This window comes from Mauremys reevesii, linkage group 9 (assembly GCF_016161935.1).
Source record: "Mauremys reevesii isolate NIE-2019 linkage group 9, ASM1616193v1, whole genome shotgun sequence".
Lineage (NCBI taxonomy): Eukaryota > Metazoa > Chordata > Testudines > Geoemydidae > Mauremys > Mauremys reevesii.
This window is the reverse complement of record NC_052631.1, coordinates 83844210-83864331: the sequence shown is the minus strand read 5'-3', so window position 1 is coordinate 83864331 and position 20122 is coordinate 83844210. Positions and strand designations below refer to the sequence as shown.

The 20122-nt window shown below is 47.6% G+C and overlaps 1 long non-coding RNA gene across 2 annotated transcripts; it reads right to left on the bottom strand.

The window, feature by feature from the left end:
* Nucleotides 1-6270: 6270 nt before the first annotated feature.
* On the bottom strand, nucleotides 6271-20028 carry LOC120372535. Of its 2 annotated transcripts, none has more exons than XR_005585030.1 (4): nucleotides 19938-20028; nucleotides 13759-14108; nucleotides 13032-13141; nucleotides 6271-6485 (listed from the first exon to the last, which is right to left on the bottom strand). It is a non-coding gene; the product is annotated as an uncharacterized LOC120372535 (long non-coding RNA). The 2 variants fall into 2 exon arrangements; XR_005585029.1 differs by lacking the exon at nucleotides 6271-6485 and adding an exon at nucleotides 12712-12951.
* Between the last annotated feature and the right edge of the window lie 94 nt (nucleotides 20029-20122).

Genomic DNA, 20122 nt, shown 5'->3' with positions numbered 1-20122 from the left:
TAAATGTTCCCTATGTTATAGAACTATAGGGAGAATTATAATGGGAAGGTTATTGGTTAACACCTATCTGTGGAACCACAGCTTCTGTAGTGAATAAACTGGGATCCTGGAGGAAAATGTGTAGGAAGAATCAGCAAGGCTTGTGCCACTCTTCAGTTAGACAGGAGTGCTGGCATGGCATGTAACTGGGTTCTTCATCTTCAAAGATGCATGGGAGACATTTTGAGCTGCTTCTTCAAATTCTTGTCCTTGTGGGTGCTCCGTGTGAGGATATGCACATGCCCATACACTGTTAGATTTTTTTGCTAGCAGTGACTGCGGGTCCCATCTGTGTCATATGCCTACTCATGCTCCAGCGTGAGGGCGTATAGAGAGGAGCAGACCTACACCACTCCAGTTCCCTCTCAACTGCTTTAGACTCAAGATGAAGTTCTGTGGCATCCACTATCTAGTTGACATAGTTATTACTCTGCCTTTTTTTACACTTGATTTTTGTTTTATAGTTTTCTTTTAGTTATTTTGTTATTTTGTCTTTTCTAGCACAGTTTGTGCTTTGGGGGTCCCCCTTCTCATCTTTCTTCTTTGAGAACCAGGCCCATTGTTTTCTTGGGCCTTCTCAACTGGCAGATTCCTCTCTCATGAGGACCTTTGTGTTACGGAGGAGTTAGAAGGAGCACCAGGAGAATCTTCCTGCCAGTACCTGTCTCATACCTTGACCCAGCAATTCATGGGTATCACTGCTACCTCAAGTAGAGATCCTCCTATCAGTACCATCATAATGGCTGGACCTTCCTTGTCATCTGATACCAATGCAATGCACAGACTCATTTAGCTCCCCCCCTAGACATGAGGGAGAGTGAGTTTCTGGAACAGCCTCCCAATAGGCATTGTGGGAAGCAAAGAACTGGATTAGTTTTAAAAGAGAAATGCATACATTTGAGTGCAATTGTATGATGAGGTTGCTTGTGATGGTAAGAGACAAGGCCTACATTCCTGGGGCTTGCTTGCAGTTTGTCTTATGTTCATAATGCTCTTGCTTCAGGGCTTCGGCGGGTCACTGGCTGGGGTCAGGAAGGGATTTTCCCCCCCATGTATGCTGGGTGGGTTTTTATCTCCTTCCTCTGAAGCATCATGGATAGTCATGGCTGGCAATGAGATATTGGGTGAGGAGGGCCAGGGCTCTGAGGTGACACTGAGCATATTCATTCTCTCTCTCTCTCTCTGGCGCTTGACTGGATGGTTCTTGCTCAGGGTCTAACTGATCTCCATATATGAGATTGTCAGATTGGCGGTAACCTTGAGGATTTTCACCTTCCTCTGCAGCATGTGGGTACATGTCACTTGCCAGGATTATTTGGATATAGTTCTCTCTAACCATTTCTTTACCATTGCAGGGGCCTGGGGCACGGGTCCCTTCAGTTCTCTTTCTGTGACACACAATAGTCTGTCTCCTGTGGGCTGTAATACTTTGGTCACATTTCAGTTGTTGGGTTTAGTCTGTGGGCACAGGGTGGGGTTGATGGCCAGTGACGTACAGGAGGTCAGACTAGATCTAGAGGTCCCTTCTGCCCTTAAACTCTGATACTTTCTCTGGCTCTGAGGTCTCTATTCAGTCCTCTACCACCCATTCGTTCCACCCTCCTCTCCTCAAGGTCTTCCCTGAGGAGCAGACCCCAGAAGCTAACGAACACTGACTTGATAGCCCTGGTGAGAGCACCCAGGGGGTCTGGCTTCTTTCTCTTATGTTCTGTAGTGAGTTTTCTGTTACTCCTGAGCATCTTATGGGGCCCATGTCTACAGAGTGAAGCAGTCCCACCAGGAGACTCATCCATCAACTCAGGATCCTCCTCACTCTACTCAAGAGGAGCAACTAGAGGAACAAGAGTTGAGAACTGAGGAGACACCCCATCTTCTTCCACCCTAGGGGAGGCAGCTAGGCCACCTCCACCATCCTACATGGATGACTTCAAGACCTTTCCGGACTTGATGAAATGCATGGAGGAGGCTTTACAGATTCCTTTGAAGGAAATCCAGGAAGAGCAGCACTCCTCAGTAGACATCTTGCACATCTCCACCCAGGGCTAGGTAGCTTTACCTACTAATGAGGCCCTTCTCTCACCAGCCTGCACAGTGTAGCAAATGCTGGGCATCATCCCAGCCACCTGCATGAGGGCCAATAAAAAGTACTAGGTCCTGGCCAAGGGCGCAGAGTACTTGTTTTCTCATCCCACCCCTAACTCTCTGGTCATGAATACTGGCAACGAAAGGAGTAGGCAACAGCTCTTCAAGTCAACACCATCTGACAAGGAGCTTAAGCATCTGGACCTCCATCTGACATAAGAGCTACTCATCAGTTCAGAGTCACCAACTATCAAGCCCTGATAGCAAAATGCCTTCACCAACGATAATAAATTGTCTCACTTTTACTGAGTTTTTGCCTCAGAACAAGAGAGAGCAATTTCAAGCTCTTATTACAGTGTGTCAGAAAATAGCCAAAGCCTCCCTACAGACTTCCCTTGACACAGTGGATACGGCCTCCCATTCTATGGCCCCTGCTATAGTCGTGTGCCAGGCATGGCTTCTGGAACTACGTGTGCTGGGGGTGCTGCTGTCCCCTGGGCTTGAAGTTGTTTCCATCATAGACAGGGTTTACAGTTTGGTTCGATGGCTCTCAGCACTCTGGGTGCCAGGCCTCCTGCCTACAAATAGTCTGGCTTGCCCAGGGTGGTGCAAAATACTGTACAGGCCTTGCCCTTCAAAGGGCCTAAACTCTTTAGTGACATCATGGACGGATCTCTGCACATGCTGAAGGACTCCAGGGTGACGTTGCGCACGCTCAGCATCTATAGACCATCTACGAAGAGGAAATACAGCGAGTTTCAGCCAGCACAATGCTCCTGTGCAATATACTCTCAGGTGCCCCCAAGAACTGTTGAACTGCCCAGGAAGAGCTTCAAGCTGCACAAGAAAGGCCCATCCTGTACTGTCACTTCAGTCGGTTCCTCATCTAATGACCATTTTGACAGCTTGGTTGAGGCTCATGAACCCTCCCCATTGGCTCTTCATCTGCAACAGCCTTCCATCCACCCACCCTAGAGAGACCATCTTACCCATTTCCTCTGTTCTTGGGAGCATATCACTGTGATGGAATACACCCCTGTATTCACTCCCTACACACTATTGTAATAATCTTTGTACAAAGTATGTCCTGTAAGGTATCCTTTTGAAAACATACATTTCTGGGGGAAGATCCAGGACAGGGGGTGTGTTGGGGTCCCCCTGCAGCATAACCCAGGCTGGTAAGAGCCACGGTGAGGCTGGCTGCGGCACACACAGTTATAGCTGGGAGTGACTTACATGCTAGAGGCTGTTTGTGAGCAGTCCAGGCTGGAGGCTACAGCAGCAGGGCATTGTAAAGGGCACCCTAGGTTACAGGACAGGGGTGACACAGCTACTTATTAGTCTGGATTGTACCCTTGTATGTCACAATCACCTCAGACAACTGGGTACTGGAAGTGATCTCAACTGTTTACTCCAATACATTCAACTCCATTCCCCCCATCAGCCCTGCCTCCCTGTCCTTATTCAGAAATTCTTCTCATGAGAGGCTCCTAAAGCAGGAGATGGAATCCCTCTTGCAGCTGCGGGCAATCAAACCCATTCCTCCAGACTCGACCAGAAAGAGTTTCTACTCCAGGTACTTTCTGGTCCCCCAGAAAAAGGGAGAGTAGAGAACTGATTCTAAACACTTATTCACACGCAACACTTCAGGATGATCACACTAGCAATGATCATTCCATCGTTAGATCCTGGGGAGTGGTTCATTGCCATCAACCTTGAGGTTGCCCACTTTCATGTAGCCATACACCCAGCACATTGACGCGTCCTCAGTTTTGTAGTGGGCCCAACCATGACCTTTACTATCTTCCTCCACAAGCTATGTTGAGTTCTCACCTTCACTTCCTCCCTAAAGTGTCATCAGAGGGCCATATCTATCAGGAACTCCTGATTTTTTTACCCTAAGTCCCTCTCACCTAGAGAAGACCAGTCTCCCTACACTGGATATAAGAAGAGCCCTGGCTTGCTACCTTCACTGAGCCCTTTAGGATTTTCCCCAGACTTTGTTTCCTTTGCCGAGAGGAGGAAGGGGAGGTGGTGTCACTCAGTCTCCTCTCAGGCACTATCTCAGTGGGTGTTGGGGTGCATTTGGAACACTGCAAGTCCACTGGGGTGCACTTTTCTTGTTGAATTGCTGCTCATTCCACTAGGGCTCAATTGACTTCCATTGCTCTGCTTAGGAAGGTATCCATCAAAGACATTTGGAAGGCAGTCACCTAGTCCTCCCTTCACAAGGATTATGCCTTAATACATGTCTCCGGAGTGGATGTAGCATTGGGTGAAAATGTTCTACACTCTGTCCTGGATCCTCTTGCACAGCACCATCCTCCACATTACGATACTACTTGGGAGTCTCCTCACATACAGCACCCATAGGACACTACTGAAAGGAGAATAGGTTACTTAGTTGGTACAGTTAATGGGGTTCTTAAAGATGTTTGGTCCCTATTGTTGCTCCATTACACCTCCTCTTTTACCCTCTGCTTTGTCGTCTACCATGCTCTGAAACTGAGAAGGAACTGGAGTGGTGCTGGGCTGCACCTCATTAGATGCTCTTGTACCAGAGAATAAGGAGGCATGTAGTGCAGGTGTGCACCCGCTGGCATTGCTCACAGGAAACAAAAAACTCAGATTGAGAGTACATAGGGGCGTGCACATCGTGACTTGGAGCATCCATAGGGACAAAACATCTAGAAATCCAGTTACTGCACAGTGTAAGAAACGTCTCCTTTTCTACATCTCAGCCCATGAATGAACTTCTGGGCTTTAAATTAAAACACACACAAGGTTTAAAACAATGAGGACAGTGACTTGCTTTGCTCTGCTCTTCTTACCTAAGGTAAGTAGTTTGATTCAGTGGGGCTGCAGCAGCTGTTGTTAAATGTGGAGGAGGGAGAGGGCAGAATTCCACAGATTCTACAAGCGGATACAAAGGTATGTTTCAGGCTCACTCATAGCAACACTTTGCAAGATGAGCTTTAATCCCAATGTTTCAGGGTAACAATTTAAAGATGAATCTTTCTATAAACAATCCCACTTGGGAACTGTGCTATTGAAAAGGCATGTTGCCCTGTATAGATCTCTCTAAATCTCTGATAACAAAATTGATCTTGGTAAATAGGCCTTGCCATCCTGATCACTACTACCACCACCCTAGTCATATTATGCCCTCTCCAGGCTGTGGAGGAAACAATGCCAGCAACGGCTGTGTTCCAACAATTTTAAACCAAGATGGGCTTTTGCCGAGCTACAGCATTAAAGCCTGAAACTGTGCTAAGAGTAATGGGCCTCTGGAATAGTTGGGTCTACACTAGAGTGTACCTGGGGATGTGCACCTCAGCTTACCAAACTCACCTGCGAGCATCTACACTGCAGAGCTGCGTGTGACCATTACCCATGTCGCCACATCAACACTGGCACTACAGTTACCCATGTCTGACTAGGATTTCTCAGGGTATATCTTAGGGCTCTTAGCGTCTCAGTAACTTAAGCCAATCTAGGCATTTTTTTTTTGTTCTGTGTTGTGGGAGAACTTATCTTTTCTTCCCAAACCGCTGTGCAAAAGTGTATTTAGCCCACTGACAAATTTACCTGAGGCACTTTTGTCGCTGTGAGCGCCTCACTTGTGTCCATTCCAGCTGTGCCGAGCCATGGATTCACTAGAGGTGGATGAGCTCTTTCTGCTTATGACTGCATTAGGACAAAGATTGAGGGAATGGGAGATAGCGGGAGAAGGGGGCATTTCAGCAGCAGCTTCTGACCCTTGGAAGGCAGCAGTGTGTCTCAGAGGGGAGATGATGTGAGCTGGATCACATAGTCATGCAGATTTGGAGTGCCCCACAGCAGCTCTAGAACTTCTTTATGAGGAAGGCCATTTTCATGGAGCTGTGTGACGCTTGCTCTAACCATCCACCGCCAAGGACATGCAAATAAGAGAGGCCATACCAGCCCAGAAGCAGGTTTCTCTTGCCAGCTGGAAGCTGGCTCCACCAGACAGCTAAATGCCCAGGGCTATCCAGTTTGCTGTTCTCAAGTCAACTGTCAGTGCGCTGATGGTGGAGGTTTGTGAAGGGATTAATGCTGTGGTTTACCCATTGGTAGCGGTCATAGTTAATGTGCCTTAAAAAAAACAAAAACCAAAAAACCTCCCTGGCTTTGAGAGAATGGGTTTCCAGAACTACACGTGGGCCATCGCTGACACTCTTAGGCCCATAATTTGTCTGCCACAAGGAACACCTGAACATCAGTCATAAAGGGTAATACGCCTCCATTCTGCAGGACTAGGTTGACCACTAAGGTTCACGAACAACTGCATAGGATGTACCAGCAAGATGTGTGACACCAGGGTGCTGAGATCTGTCATTTACCTGTTTGCAGAAAAAGGGATTTTACTTTCTTCAAATAACTTTGATATCAACAGTATGCCTATGCCAACTGTCATTTTACAGGACTGCACCTAGCCTCTACTGCCCTGGCTCATGAGACCGTACTTGACATCAGAGCATATGGCAAAAGAAGGCTTAATTTACACACCTAGCTGTGGCAGAGTGGTGGGGGAGTGCATATTTGGCAGGCTGAAGGCAAGATGGCATTATCTACTAAACTGATTGGATGCCAGCATGGCCAATGCCATCCTCATTACTGTGTCTTGCTGTGACCTGAACAAACCTAAGAGATTAAGGGTAAGAATTTTCATCAGAAGTGGGCTCAAGGCACTGCACCTGTCATCAGTGGGGCTGGGTCCAGGTAAGCAAGGAAAATAAAGGATGCCTTGTGCACTCAAATCCTTGCATCACAGGGTGACATGCATGGGGGAATGTGATGCTGTGTACTGTTGTACTATACATTGCAGGGAATAGGAAACTTTATTAAAAGCTTTGCATACAATTTCCTCACTCTTCCTTTTTTCCCAAGCACTCCGCCAACAACATATTATAAAACCAAACCAATTTATTAACAAAGTGTTTTTAAAACCATTGCAGGTATCCCAGCTGCCTGTAAACAAATAATGTGGAAAAATTAAAGTGCAAACGTGTACCAAACTTTGTCATTAAGTGAAAACTGTATTGTCTTACTGGCAGTGGAACTGGATGTCAGAAGTGTACTTGTTCTCCTTACCCCTGGTTGTATGGTGGTAGGACAAAAAGGGATTTAATGGAGTGGTTCATAGCTCACCCAACTCCTAAATTTTTCCAGTGGCTGCACTGGCTGCAGAATGAGGTGATATGGAGGGGAGTCCATAGGCACTGGTGATGGTGCAAGCGTTATGGTCTGCAGCCTGTTGGCCATGAGGGTGAGCAGCTGCTCCTTCTGCTACTTTCTCCTCACCTCCTACGCTCCTTCACCTTCTGGTTGTGCTTGAGGTACTACATGACCCAAGAGCCTCTTAATGCCAACTGATAAGAGGGTGTAGAAAGACTACAGAAATCTCCTGAGTCTGGTATGTACATTCTGGTTCACCAAAGAATGTCATATAAGGTCTCAAATGAAAGCCGGGGTCACACGGGTTGTTGTTATTGTGAAATGTATGTACAGATACTATTGTAAAGCGTCATGTGTATGTATACTGGAAGCACATTCTTAAAGTCTGTATCAAAGTATTAAGTCACCAGCAAAGGTAAAAAATTGGTACTTTGTCAGATAAGAGGGATTTATTTATGTGTCTGTTTTACTTGTACTTGAGTGTTGTCTAGTTGGCTAACAATGGGTAACCTATCACCAGTCTGAATTGAATGCAAAATAAGGAATGTGAGGACTTCAGAGAAAAAAATCTGACAGGAGGGCAGGGTTCTCTCCCCTCTCCTACTCCTATCTGGTGGGTGCACTTCAAAGATTTGCTTGAATATATTTGGAGGGCAGAGAGGTGCCCTTGACTGACAAAGAAAAAGGTCAGCGCTTTTGTTTCATGAAAAAAGGGGTCTCAACCTAGCTGTATTGAAAATGCTGAAGAAAACTTTGGGTGAGATTAATTCTGTTAGGCAAAAGGTTAACCTGTTACTTAAGTTTAGTCTCTAGAAATGGGGTGGGCAAACGTTTTGGTCCGAGGGCCACATCTGGGTATAGAAATTGTATGGTGGGCCATGAATGCTCACAAAATTGGGGTTGGGGGGCGGGAGGGGGTGAGGGCTCTGGCTGGGGGTGTGGGCTCCAGGGTGAGGCCAGAAATTAGTTCAGGGTGTGGGAGGGGGCTCCAGGCTGGGGAGTGGGCTCCGGTTGGGGGTGCAGGCTCTGGGGTGGGGCTGGGGATGAGGGGTTTGGGGTTCAGGAGGGTGCTCCAGGCTGGGACTGAGGGGCTCGGAGGGTGGGAGGCGGATCAGGGCTGGGGCAGGCAGTTGGGGTGTGGGGAGAGGCTCAAGGGTGCAGGCTCTGGGCAGTGCTTACCTCAAGCAGTTCCTGGAAGCAGCGGCATGTCCCCACTCCAGTTCCTACGTGGAGGCACGGCCAGGCGGCTCTGCTGTGTGCTGCTCCATCCACAGGCACTGCCCCTGCAGCTCCCATTGGCCATGGTTCCCAGCCAATGGGGGCTGCAGGGGTGGCACTTGGGGTGGGGCAGGGTCTGGAGTGCAGCCCCCTGGCTTCCCCTATGCGTAGGAGCTGGACGTGGGACATGCCGCTGCTTCCGGGAGCTGCACAAACTGGCCCCCGACCCTGCTCCCCGGCTGGAGTGCTGGTGTGGGGCAAGCCCCAGACCCTGTTCCCCAGCAGGAGCTTGATGGCTGGCTGAAAATGGCTGGTGGGCCGGATGCAGCCTGCAGACCATAGTTTGCCAACCCCTGCTCTAGAAGCATATTATGATTTTTCTTATCTGTAACCATGTGATGCCAATATTTACTCACTATTACTTGGATCTCTATCTCTTTGATGATAGATATATTTATAGTGAAAACAAGAAAAAGTTTAAGTGGTGTGGTATTAAGTGAAGTGCTGGGTCTTCAGTAGGATCTTACATGCTGGTGTGTACTGTTCCTTTGAGGACAGCGGACCTGGTTATTCTGTGAGTGCTCAATAGATAAGGGCCTGGACACTGCAGGGAACACTCTGAGGACTCACGGGTTGGTGTGTAGCTATCACTACCTGTCAGAGATGGATTAGGGTGCTTTGGGGCCCTTCCCTATCCCTTCCACCAGTTCCCGCCTCACACCCTGGCACTCATACCAGGGAGCGGGAGCTTCCCCTCACCAGCCCAGCACACAGGGCTTGCCCCCACAGCCTGCCCAGCACTCCTGGCAAGCCCCCATGCCCTGCCCCCACTGCCCAGCAGGAGGGCCGAGCACAGGGGGGCATGCCCCTGTGCCCTGACCCTGGCCGGAGTGCCAGGCAGGTGGAGGAAGCTGGGCACCCATTTTTCCAAGGCCCCCTAATTGGCTTGGGCCCTGGGCATGGGCCCCATTCGCCCAGTGGCTAATCTGCCACTGTTACCTGTACAGAGAGAGCGAGGCCTGGATCATAGTGGTTGTGCTGCCAGAGGCTGGTGGTTTCAGGGAGCTGATCTACATCAGAGACAAGACTGCTTCTCACTAAGGGTAGGTGGCAGTGATGAGGTGCCTCACAACCCTAGATAACTTTAGGGAGCATCACATCTCCCTCTTGGCTTTCTCCCTCTCCTTGTTCTGCTCCTCCTCTCCTTCCTGGGGGAATTCTATGCCAAAAAAATAAAAATTCTATGCACAATATTTTCAAATTCTGTAAAAGTCTTCATATTTTATTTGTCGAGATAACAATATAATCACACCAGTTCCAATTATTTTTGGTCATTTATTGCAAAATACCTGTCAGCAAGTATGTCTGTAACACTACAGCCAACAAAAAAGATTCAGGAAATGTTTTTTGACAAATAGATTCCTTACTAGGCATATTAACACAGAACTCTCAGAAACAGCACAAAGGCTTGGGGGAGTCAGGGGTAACGGAGGAGCTGAGGGTCAGGGAAATAAATGTCTGGAAAGGAGCCTGGGTGTGAACTTGGAGGGTTGTTGGGTATGGGTGGAAAAAGTATAGAACAGGGTTTTTTGGGGGTGGGGAGAGATTAGGGTGACCAGATGTCCTAATTTTATTGGGACTGTCCCAATATTTGCTTGTTTGTCCCGCATCCTGACCCATGTGCAGTCAGGACACTGGACAAACAAGCAATTTTTCCCTCCTGGAGGGACTCTCGGCCCGCCTCCACCCGCTCCTTCCCCTATTGGATCCCTCCCCAAATCCCTGCCCTGGCCCTGCTTCTTCCCCAAGCACGTGGCATTCCTCCTCCCTCCCAGGCTTACAGCTGTAATGGAGGTGCAAGCCTGGAGGGAGAGGGTGGTGGCGCGGCTTCCAGTTCCTGGAGCTAGTGGTGAGTACGAGCTCTGGTACCGGGCGGGCAAGGAGGGCTGGCAAGGGGACTGCTCCCCCAGTTGGGACACGGGGGGGCTCCGAACCCTGGCAGCAGTGGGGGAGAGCAGCTCGGGGCCGCGTGAGCGGGCCATGTAAAGTTTATTGGCTCGAGGGGGACCCCGGCCAGCTCCTCGGCCCTGTAGGGGGGTAGTGTCCCCACCCTGCTTCAGCATGTTTCACTGGCTGCCGCAGGCCAGGTAAGGAGCCGAGTCTCCCCCTCCCACCTCGTCCTGGCTCCTCAGCTGAGCCCCCCCGTCTCCCTCCTGGGGCAGCAGTCCCCTTGCCAGCCCCCCTTGCCCACCCGGTGCCGGAGCTCGTACTCACCACCAGCTCCAGGAACTGGAAGCTGTGCCACCACCCCCTCCCTCCAGGCTTACACTGCCATTACAGCTGCAAGCCTGGGAGGGAGGAGGAATGCCGCTCAGCTGAGGAGGCAGGACGAGGGGGGAACTCGGCTTCTTACCTGGCCTGCGGCGGCCAGTGGGACATGCTGGTGTGGGGCGGGGATGCTACTCCCCTACAGGGGCGAGGAGCCGGCCAGGGTCCCCCCCTGAGCCGATAAACTTTACATGGCCCACTTGCGTGGCCCTGAGCTGCTCTCCCCCGCCATTGCCAGGGTCCGGAGCCCTGCGCCTCTCCCGCTCGGCTGTGCTCCAGGCACAGCTCCTTCCCAGCAGGGTGGCGGGATGCGCCACGTGTGCCCGGGGCCGTGGGGAAGGCAGCGCATGTGGCTGCGGTGCGGCAGGGGCCTGCTAATTTCCCCGGCCCCTGTGAAATGGCCTTTTTTTTTTTTTTGCTCTGCCCCTTGCGTCCGGATATTTCATTTCTATGATCTGCTCACCCTAGGAGGGATTGATAGGGAGCTTCCTCCATGCAGACACTGGCTGACGTCTAGCCTCTCCCATTCAGTCAGGCACATCTGCCCCTGTCCCCATAGGTCCCTGCACGCTCTGTCCCCATGCGTTCCTCCACCCCTACCAAAACACCCACTCCCCTCATCATCATGGATTGAGAATTGGTTAAAAGACACGGAACAAAGAGTAGGAATTAATGGTAAATTCTCAGAATGGAGAGGGGTAATTAGTGGTGTTCCCCAAGGGTCAGTCCTAGGACCAGTCCTATTCAACTTCTTCATAAATGATCTGGAGAAAGGGGTAAACAGTGAGGTGGCAAAGATACTAAACTGCTCAAGATAATGAAGACTAAAGCAGACTGTGAAGAACTTCAAAAAGATCTCACAAAACTAAGTGATTGAGGCAACAAAATGGCAAATGAAATGTAATGTGGATAAATGTAAAGTAATGCACACTGGAAAAAATAATCCCAACTATACATACAATATGATGAGGGCTAATTTAGCTACAACTAATCAGGAAAGAGATCTTGGAGTCATCGTGGATAGTTCACTGAAGACGTCCACGCCGTGTGCAGCGGCAGTCAAAAAAGCAAACAGGATGTTAGGAATCATTCAAAAGGGGATAGAGAATAAGACGGAGAATATCTTATTGCCCTTATATAAAGCCATGGTATGCCCACATCTTGAATACTGCATACAGATGTGGTCTCCTCATCTCAAAAAGATATACTGGCATTAGAAAAGGTTCAGAGAAGTGCAACTAAAATGACTAGGGGTTTGGAACGGGTCTTATATGAAGAGAGATTAAAGAGGCTAGGACTTTTCAGCTTGGAAAAGAAGAGACTAAGGGGGGGGATATGATAGAGGTATATCAAATCATGAGTGGTGTGGAGAAAGTGAATAAGGAAACGTTATTTACTTGTTCCCATAATATAAGAACTAGAGGCCACCAAATGAAATTAATGGGCAGCAGGTTTAAAACAAATAAAAGGAAGTTGTTCTTCACACAGCACACAGTCAACCTGTGGAACTCCTTGCCTGAGGAGGGTGTGAAGGCTAGGACTATAACAGGGTTTAAAAGAGAACTAGATAAATTGTCTATTAGCCAAGATGGTGGTCCTAGCCTCTGTTTGTCAGAGGGTGGAGATGGATGGCAGGAGAGAGATCACTTGATCATTACCTGTTAGGTTCACTCCTTCTGGGACAGCTGGCATTGGTCACTGTTTATAGGATACTGGGCTGGATGGACCTTTGGTCTGATCCAGTATGGCCGTTCTTATGTGGCCCTGCACCCCCTCCCCCATGTGTCCATGCCCCCATTCAGCCACTCAGTCACCATGTGGACTGCACCTCCACTCCCATTCAGCCCCTGCCCCAGTCTGTCCTACCCCACTAGCCCTTAGGAGCCCCTTTCTGACCCTCTATCAGTCACATGCTCCCTGTCTCCCTATAGCCACTATCTCCTGACCTGGCCCGACAGGCAGTATGAAGAAGGCAGGCTCTTTCTCTTCCCTAGCTGGCTGGGAGCTGCTGCTCTGTTCTAACACCATAGCACCATCTGGTGGGAAAAGGTGGAACTGCAGCAACTTTCTGGCAGAAGCTGCTTTCTGTGCAAAAAATTAAAAATATTAATTATGCGCGCTCACACAGTGGCACAGAATGCCCCCAGGAGTAATGTTCATCTGACCTGTGCCCAATGTCCCTATGCATTTGATGTTGCAGGTTAGCCTCACTGGTTCAGGGTCCTCTCCCCAAGAGGCCAGGATGGCTGCCGGAGTCCAGCAGAGCTGGAAGATCCTGCCAAATACAAACAAAAGCATGTTGTTTGTACATGGAAAGAAAGAAAATAATCTCCCCTTTACATTCTGCATCATGACAAGGCCACAGGTCGATACTTTAATCAACTTTGTATGCCTTCATTTTATCTCTATACACTGGCTTGTTCAGAAGTTGCTGTTAGTCAGGTTACCAGCACCCAGGCACACTATGGTAATGATTTCAGACTTAATGCATTTACAGAAAAAACTGGTTTTGGGACCTAGTTGTGTTCAGCATGTGGCTGTGGTGTTACCAGTACTGGTTTTAACATTATTTCAGGCTGGAGACCCCTTAGAGGATGTGAGGTCCCAGACTGAGAGAGGGGAGGGAGCAACTTTTGCAGGCTGGTAGTCTAATCCCATCTATCTATGTGAAAAAGATTTTTTTATCTTCTGCTGACTGAACAGCATATCAAGGAATAGAGAGCGCACACTGGGCTTTTAGTTTAACCCCTTTGGGGACAACATGGAAGGAAGCAAGGAACAGAGACTTAGCAAAGTAATTTCTTAATCACAGTGACTTTATACTTGAGAGTTACAAATCTTTAACAAGAAAATAACAGTGCAGAGGCCCTCCCTCCTCTGGCCTGATCTCACCCCTTCTGTGAATCTGAGATTTGTCAGCTGGATGGAGTTCCTCCTGCCAGTCTCTTGGGGTTGTGTGTGTGTCTGTGTTGGTGGAAATGGTTAACCACCCTTTCAAACAGCGGAACCCTGCTCTTAAATTGGGTGTCTCCTCCATGACATGTGCCCAATCAGTCCTGCTTCAGCCCCTGCCTGTCATGCTGTCCCCACCACAGCAGGCCAGTGTGTAGAAAAATCATTATTCCTTGGGGGTGGGCCAGCAGTTGAGACAGTCAAAGCTGAATGTCCCAAATTGCAGTCTTGATGGTCAGTAACAGTTCTTCAACTAAGTGTCGAGCACCCATCCTGGTCAAGGCCGCAATCTATAAGACATTACAATAGGCTGCCTTAAGGTAAATTTAGATGTGTGTTCTACACAGACTACAGAATGGAGCCATAATCTGATGTGGCCATATTCTGCTCTGTCACAACTGGCTGGGGGAAATGTACTAGCAGTAACCAGGGCTATTGTTAGCCTGATTTCAGAGGTAGTGTGGAGAAGGCCTAAAAGGTTGTAAAATAAAGAATCTGCTTTGTTTCAAACTGGTGATATGAAAATTCTCTATGATTCTCAAACTCTAGGGATTACAAACTGTACGCAGGAGATTACATCAGAAGAAGATGGATTATTTGAGGGGGAAGTTGGACTTTTGGGGAATTTCAATCATCATCTATACAATTTAGAAGAACAACTTTGGGAGAATTCTTGAAAGGTAATTTGATTCCACTATCAACCTCACTGCCTTTTTGAGTGAGCATAGAAGTGAAGGGGCTTAATTCCTTCATATCATACATTTCAATCAGCGTGAGTAGGGACATTACTTATTTTTAAATTGCATGGTATTGTTAACTATTCAAAGACAGATGTAAGTCTCATTTGTAGCTACTGGCTAAAATGTATGTTGCAGCTACGTGGTACTGGCAAGGTCAGAAGAGCAGTGAGTGTGTGTAAGAGGGCAGAGTGAAGCAGTGAATGGCACTGACACCTTCCCTAGCTCTGAGTTTTGTTGGTCTCTTCCTGCCAAGAAGAATGTTCTCAGAATCCTGATCTCACACCTGAGTCTCTTATCTGACAGTCTGGAAAATTAATATCCAGCTACGGCATGTAGCTGCGCTTCCAGCAAAACTCTGCACTTTTTACATCTGTTTATGGCAGTACATAAAAGATCACCGTCCACAGATTGTTAATTTTTAAGATTGCTCAGACTGCTGTGTGGAATTAGATGCTGCTGATTTGCTAATACTACAGCAACATTGTAAACGAAGTATCTTAAATTATTAGCTTGTGGATGAGTGAAACCCAAGATGCTACACTGAATCCACAGCCCGAGGATAATCACTGAGCCTTGTATTTGTGTTCTTGGTAAATACCTGAATACTTAAATAATACCTGAGTCATCATTTTCTAAACTGGATCCAGGCAGAATGTTTATTTAATGGAACATAGCTCTTCATCTGCAAGAAAGCTCTTCCCATGCCTTTAACCTCATCTAGCTGGTTATACTCTGCTAATCACCATGGTACCTGCCTTCCCCTGCATAACATCATCTCTCTCTCTCTCTCATTCTTAAAGGCAACAGAAGTTGTTCAATAACTGCCAAATTTGATATTGGTTACCCAGTGTTGCTGTTTGCAAATGTTCCATGCTTGGTGAGGTGCACCACCCCAGCATTCAATGTGCCTTTACAGCGCATGTGAAATTGCTGGCAGAATGACCTAGCAGAGAAGCTGCCAGATTTGTTTGTCTCTTTCCAATGTCACTTTGAAGGTAGCGGCATGTATGTGACTGTGCTGGGGAGGGAAATGAAGGAGTTATGCAGGGGAGGGAATATGATAGAGGGTGAAACCCCCCTAGAACACATTTTTGAAATGAGCGAGAGATCTAATGAACAAATTCAAACATATTTATTTTACTGAGCACTACCAAAGGCACTATCATTTTTTCTCTTGTGACCCTACAGTGGTCCTGATTTATTACTCAGATTTCTATTTCTTTAACTCTATCAATGAAATTAAATGGGGAGAAAATAACAAGTTTATGGGTGAGATTTCAAATGTGCAAAATCTAGAGGACTAGAAGTTAGGATTCCCACAGCAACTGTATCTTGATCCTGGTGCACAGTAATAATACGTGAGAGAGGTATAATTGAGCACAGGACTGGGAGCTAGGACTTCCTGTGCGCCTAATCCCAGCTCTGATCATGACTTCCTCCGTGGCCTTGATCAAATCACTTAACACCTCTGCCTCCATTTCTACAAATGGACATAACATTTTTAGAGCGTGAGCTTGTTGTGGTAGGGACAGAGTCATTTATGGATGTACAACAACTAGCACATCCTCGATGCTTCCAGAAACGAGTACAAAATTATCATGAAAATGGCCTACGTTATAAAAGTGTTGCAGGCGTTGATTTGTTAAGTGTTATGATGACAGAGCACTACACAAAGGGCTAAGCAGTATTGCTTTCTTTATTCTACAGATACACCAGGGGCTCCAGCTGCAAATGCCATAAGAACCACAGTTTTGAGTGGCCTGACATTTGTGTTTTAAAAACACAATCATAATGTTGTTTTGTTTGGATTTAATATATTGCATTGTCCATTGTGGGAAGATGGCAGTAGAATCTTGTGAAAACTAAAAGTAGAAATAAGGAAACTGAGAATCTTCTGTAAGTAAGGAACAGGTTGGTAATAACATACTTTCAAATGTAATAAAAGATTTAATTAAACCTGGAGAATATCTTAATATTTTATTAATTACATTTATAATGCTTATTTCCAGCCCTATTTTCTACCTATTAAAACTTCCCAGTGGGTCAGAAGTTGTAGTAGTAATCTATGCTTCAGATCCCAGTGCATTAGTTACAGGATATGCTGTGTGTATGACTCTATCAATGCTGCAGATGCCTGTCTGGGCCACATACTCTCAGTGGTAATAGTGCTGAAGCTATTTACATGGTCCTGTGAAAACAGATGCATCTATTTTAAATTAACTAAATATACAGGGCCATGTTTTGATTCACAGTTGTTCTCAGCTTTTTCCATAACTGTGACACCTCCTTCATTTTGCAATATGAAAAGGGGCAGGGTGGTCATGACCTCCCAAAAACACTTGTCTGTGACCTCCCCCAGTTGAGAACCCATACCCTTACTCCTCTTGAGTTGAACCTTACTCCACAGAGGGTACCACTGAAGTCAATGGGACCACTTGTAGAATAACCTTACTCATGCTGGATAGCACCTTCTTAGAAATCTGTCCCCCAGTGACAAAGTGAGGTATAGGGTAGGGTCTCATAATTGAACACTAATAAATAGTGATAAACAACACTGAAAAATAAAGCAGCCTCTTAATTTTAATGAACACGTGAAGGTAAAATATCATATTTTAGATGTTTTTGTGCATTAATAATTGGATAATTAAAAACAACAACATAATACTTCTATTCTTAATGGATATTCCTCTCTTGTCCACATATAAACGTTTGCAGTGCTTAAATGTTCAATGCAAACTACCTGACAGTTTTCAGTAAATTTGTTAGTCTCTAAGGTGCCACAAGGACTCCTCGTTGTTTTTACCTGACAGTGTGTCATGTAATTCCTCCTGCAAAAGAACTACTGCAGAATAAAAGTTGACTTGTACAAACGAAATATTGACCTCCCTATCTATTTTTATATAATGCTTGTCTTTCATTTTTGCAGTGAGTGATTTTCTCTCTCCACCTTCCCACCCCTTTCAAGAAGTACTATAATAATTATATCATCAATTTACTGTTCCTGCATTTCAAGAGGTCCCTAATTTAGTTTCAAATCTATCTTCATGAACATGTTGTCCCTCCTGATTTTGGCAGGTAGACTAATGGATTTTCATTTCCAGAATCCTTTTTATCCAAATTACCTTACTGGAAGACCCACCGCTGTGGTTACTGCAGAGTGTATATATATATATATTTAATTTAAACTTTGATTTACCCTCTTTATGCATTTTTTCTGGATTCCTTTCTTTCCATATGCAATGATACTCTGCATAGGTCACATGCAATATGAGGCTGACGTTATCAATAACTCTACTGAATCAAGATGTAGCAATATGTGAAGGACGGGGCTAAGTCAATTCCGGTAGGCTTCTCTGTATCTTTAACAACAACAGGAGCTAGGGGCCTTGCTGTAGGAACACTGATAGATGTAATAGGTCTCTCTCTTAGATTCTGGCTCCATAGTTCTTACCTGCACTGATCTGAAGCAGTATATGTGGATCATACCACTGAGCTAAAATCCCTCACCCTACCCCAGTGAACAGGTGTCCATATCACAAAAACCATCATGACAGTTGGCTCCTTTGCCAACCTCAGCACTGAGGTCAATTCATGGAGAATGAAAGGCTTTCCCATCCCTAAAGGGGGTCCTGCTAGGCCAGAGTTGAGGCAGGCTGGTGGGGCCATTAAGAAGCTTTTGTGCTGATAAATAAGACTTCACTCTCAAGGTCTGCACCTTTTCCTCAACTAAGGGCTTGGCTACACTTACAAGTTGCAGCGCTGGTGGAGGCTGCAGAGCGCGCTTATTGCCACACCGTCACACCACACAGGGGGCAGGCGCTGCAACTCCCTCCTGGTTGGGCGCTGGCTGAAAACCCCATCCGGGTTGGGGTAAGAGTGCAGCGCTGGTGACACCAGCGCTGCTCAAATAAGACTTCACTCTCAAGGTCTGCACCTTTTCCTCAACTAAGTGTGATGCCAGAACTGATCATCTGCAACACAGCAAAACAAAGGTACAGAACACATACAGCATTCATATTTGCAAACAAACACTTTGCCTTTTGCTCTGTTGGCATCTTTCACTTCTCCATTTGAAAATTCAGGGTGGAATTTTATTTTGCCTAAAATCCACCTTCTTACAGTTACTGGATTTTCTTTAAAAAGTTCCTTCTTATTCTGATGTCATGTAGCTAATCTTGATTCCTGAATCTTCCAGTTTTGCATCAAAAATACTGAGATGCAATAATGCACTCATATCAGTTTTCTCCTGTGGAAGAACAATTCACCAAGTACCCCTGCAATCTGGCATAACTTTACACCTGTAGCAGTCTTGGGTCATTGGGAAACAATGTAACTGGAAAAACAATAGGGGTGTTCAAAGCAGGGTTCAGGTGTGCTGGAAGAGCTGTGGGTGAGAATTCAGGGCTGGAACAGGAGAGAGTACTGCAAATTAGGATTGAGAGATGCATTGTCAGAGCTGTATCAGGGACAGAAATGGAATGGGCAGAAAGGCGGGTGGGAATTGGAGTGGAGGTTGAAGGTGAGGTATATTGGTAAAGCAGTGTGGGAGCTCAGGCGTGGAATAGGATACTACACATCAGAATGAGAAGCCCAGATAGGGTGACCAGATGTCCTGATTTTATAGGGACAGTCCTGATATTTGGGGCTTATATTTATATAGGCACCTGTTACCCCCTACCCCGTCCTGATTTTTCACACTTGCTATCACACTTGCTATCTGGTCACCCTAAGGCCAGAACTGGAGTAGCAGCTGTCTTTAGCCTTTTAGGGTGCAGTCACAGAGCATATAAGGGCCTAGACGTGGTATAACAAGGGATGCTGCAGGGGAGGACTGAGGGGCTTTGAACTGGGAGTGAGGGAACTCTAGATGGGACAGGTGGAGGGTTTTTCAAATGGGCACCAAGTCCCATTGAGAGGAGGAAGCCTGGCCCTCTGCCTGCCTGCCTGCCGCCTTTCTCTAGCCCCTCAGGTGGCCACACTTCTCAAAAGGAGTGGGAGGGCCCCAGTCCTGCGGCTCTGTCCTGCCCCTTCCCAGAGGAGGCCAGCCCTTCTCAAAGTATGGTAGCTCCCCTTATGGAAGGGGGCAGGGGGAGCCTTCTGGGGCCAGGTCCCTCACCCTCCCGCCCTGCGGCAATGGGCACACCCTGTCCAGTCCGCAGGGGCTTTGGCGAGGGCAGCAAGGGATAATCCCATGGCATGTGGGACCTGATGCCCTCCTCCTCCCATGTGCGGCAAAGCCTCCCCTCCACCGTTCCCACGGGGGCTTAGCCCCACGGGCTCCCCCCCACCCCACGCTGGGTGTGAGTCACTGATGTCTGCGCGCCCTCCCCGCTCGCTGCCCCCGGGGAGAGCCCTGCCGCACACGCACTGCTCACGCACCCAGACGGGGTAGCCTCGCAGCGCGCGCGCCCGCTCCCTCCGGCTCCGCTGCCGTGCACCAGCGCTCGGGCGCGCTCCGCAGCGCCGGGGGTGCGCGCCCTTTATGACAGGTGGCCGCGCGTTGCGCGCTCCCGGGGAAAGCAAGGTGGTGGTGGGAGGGGGGAGGGGGAGAGAGTCGGTCCAGC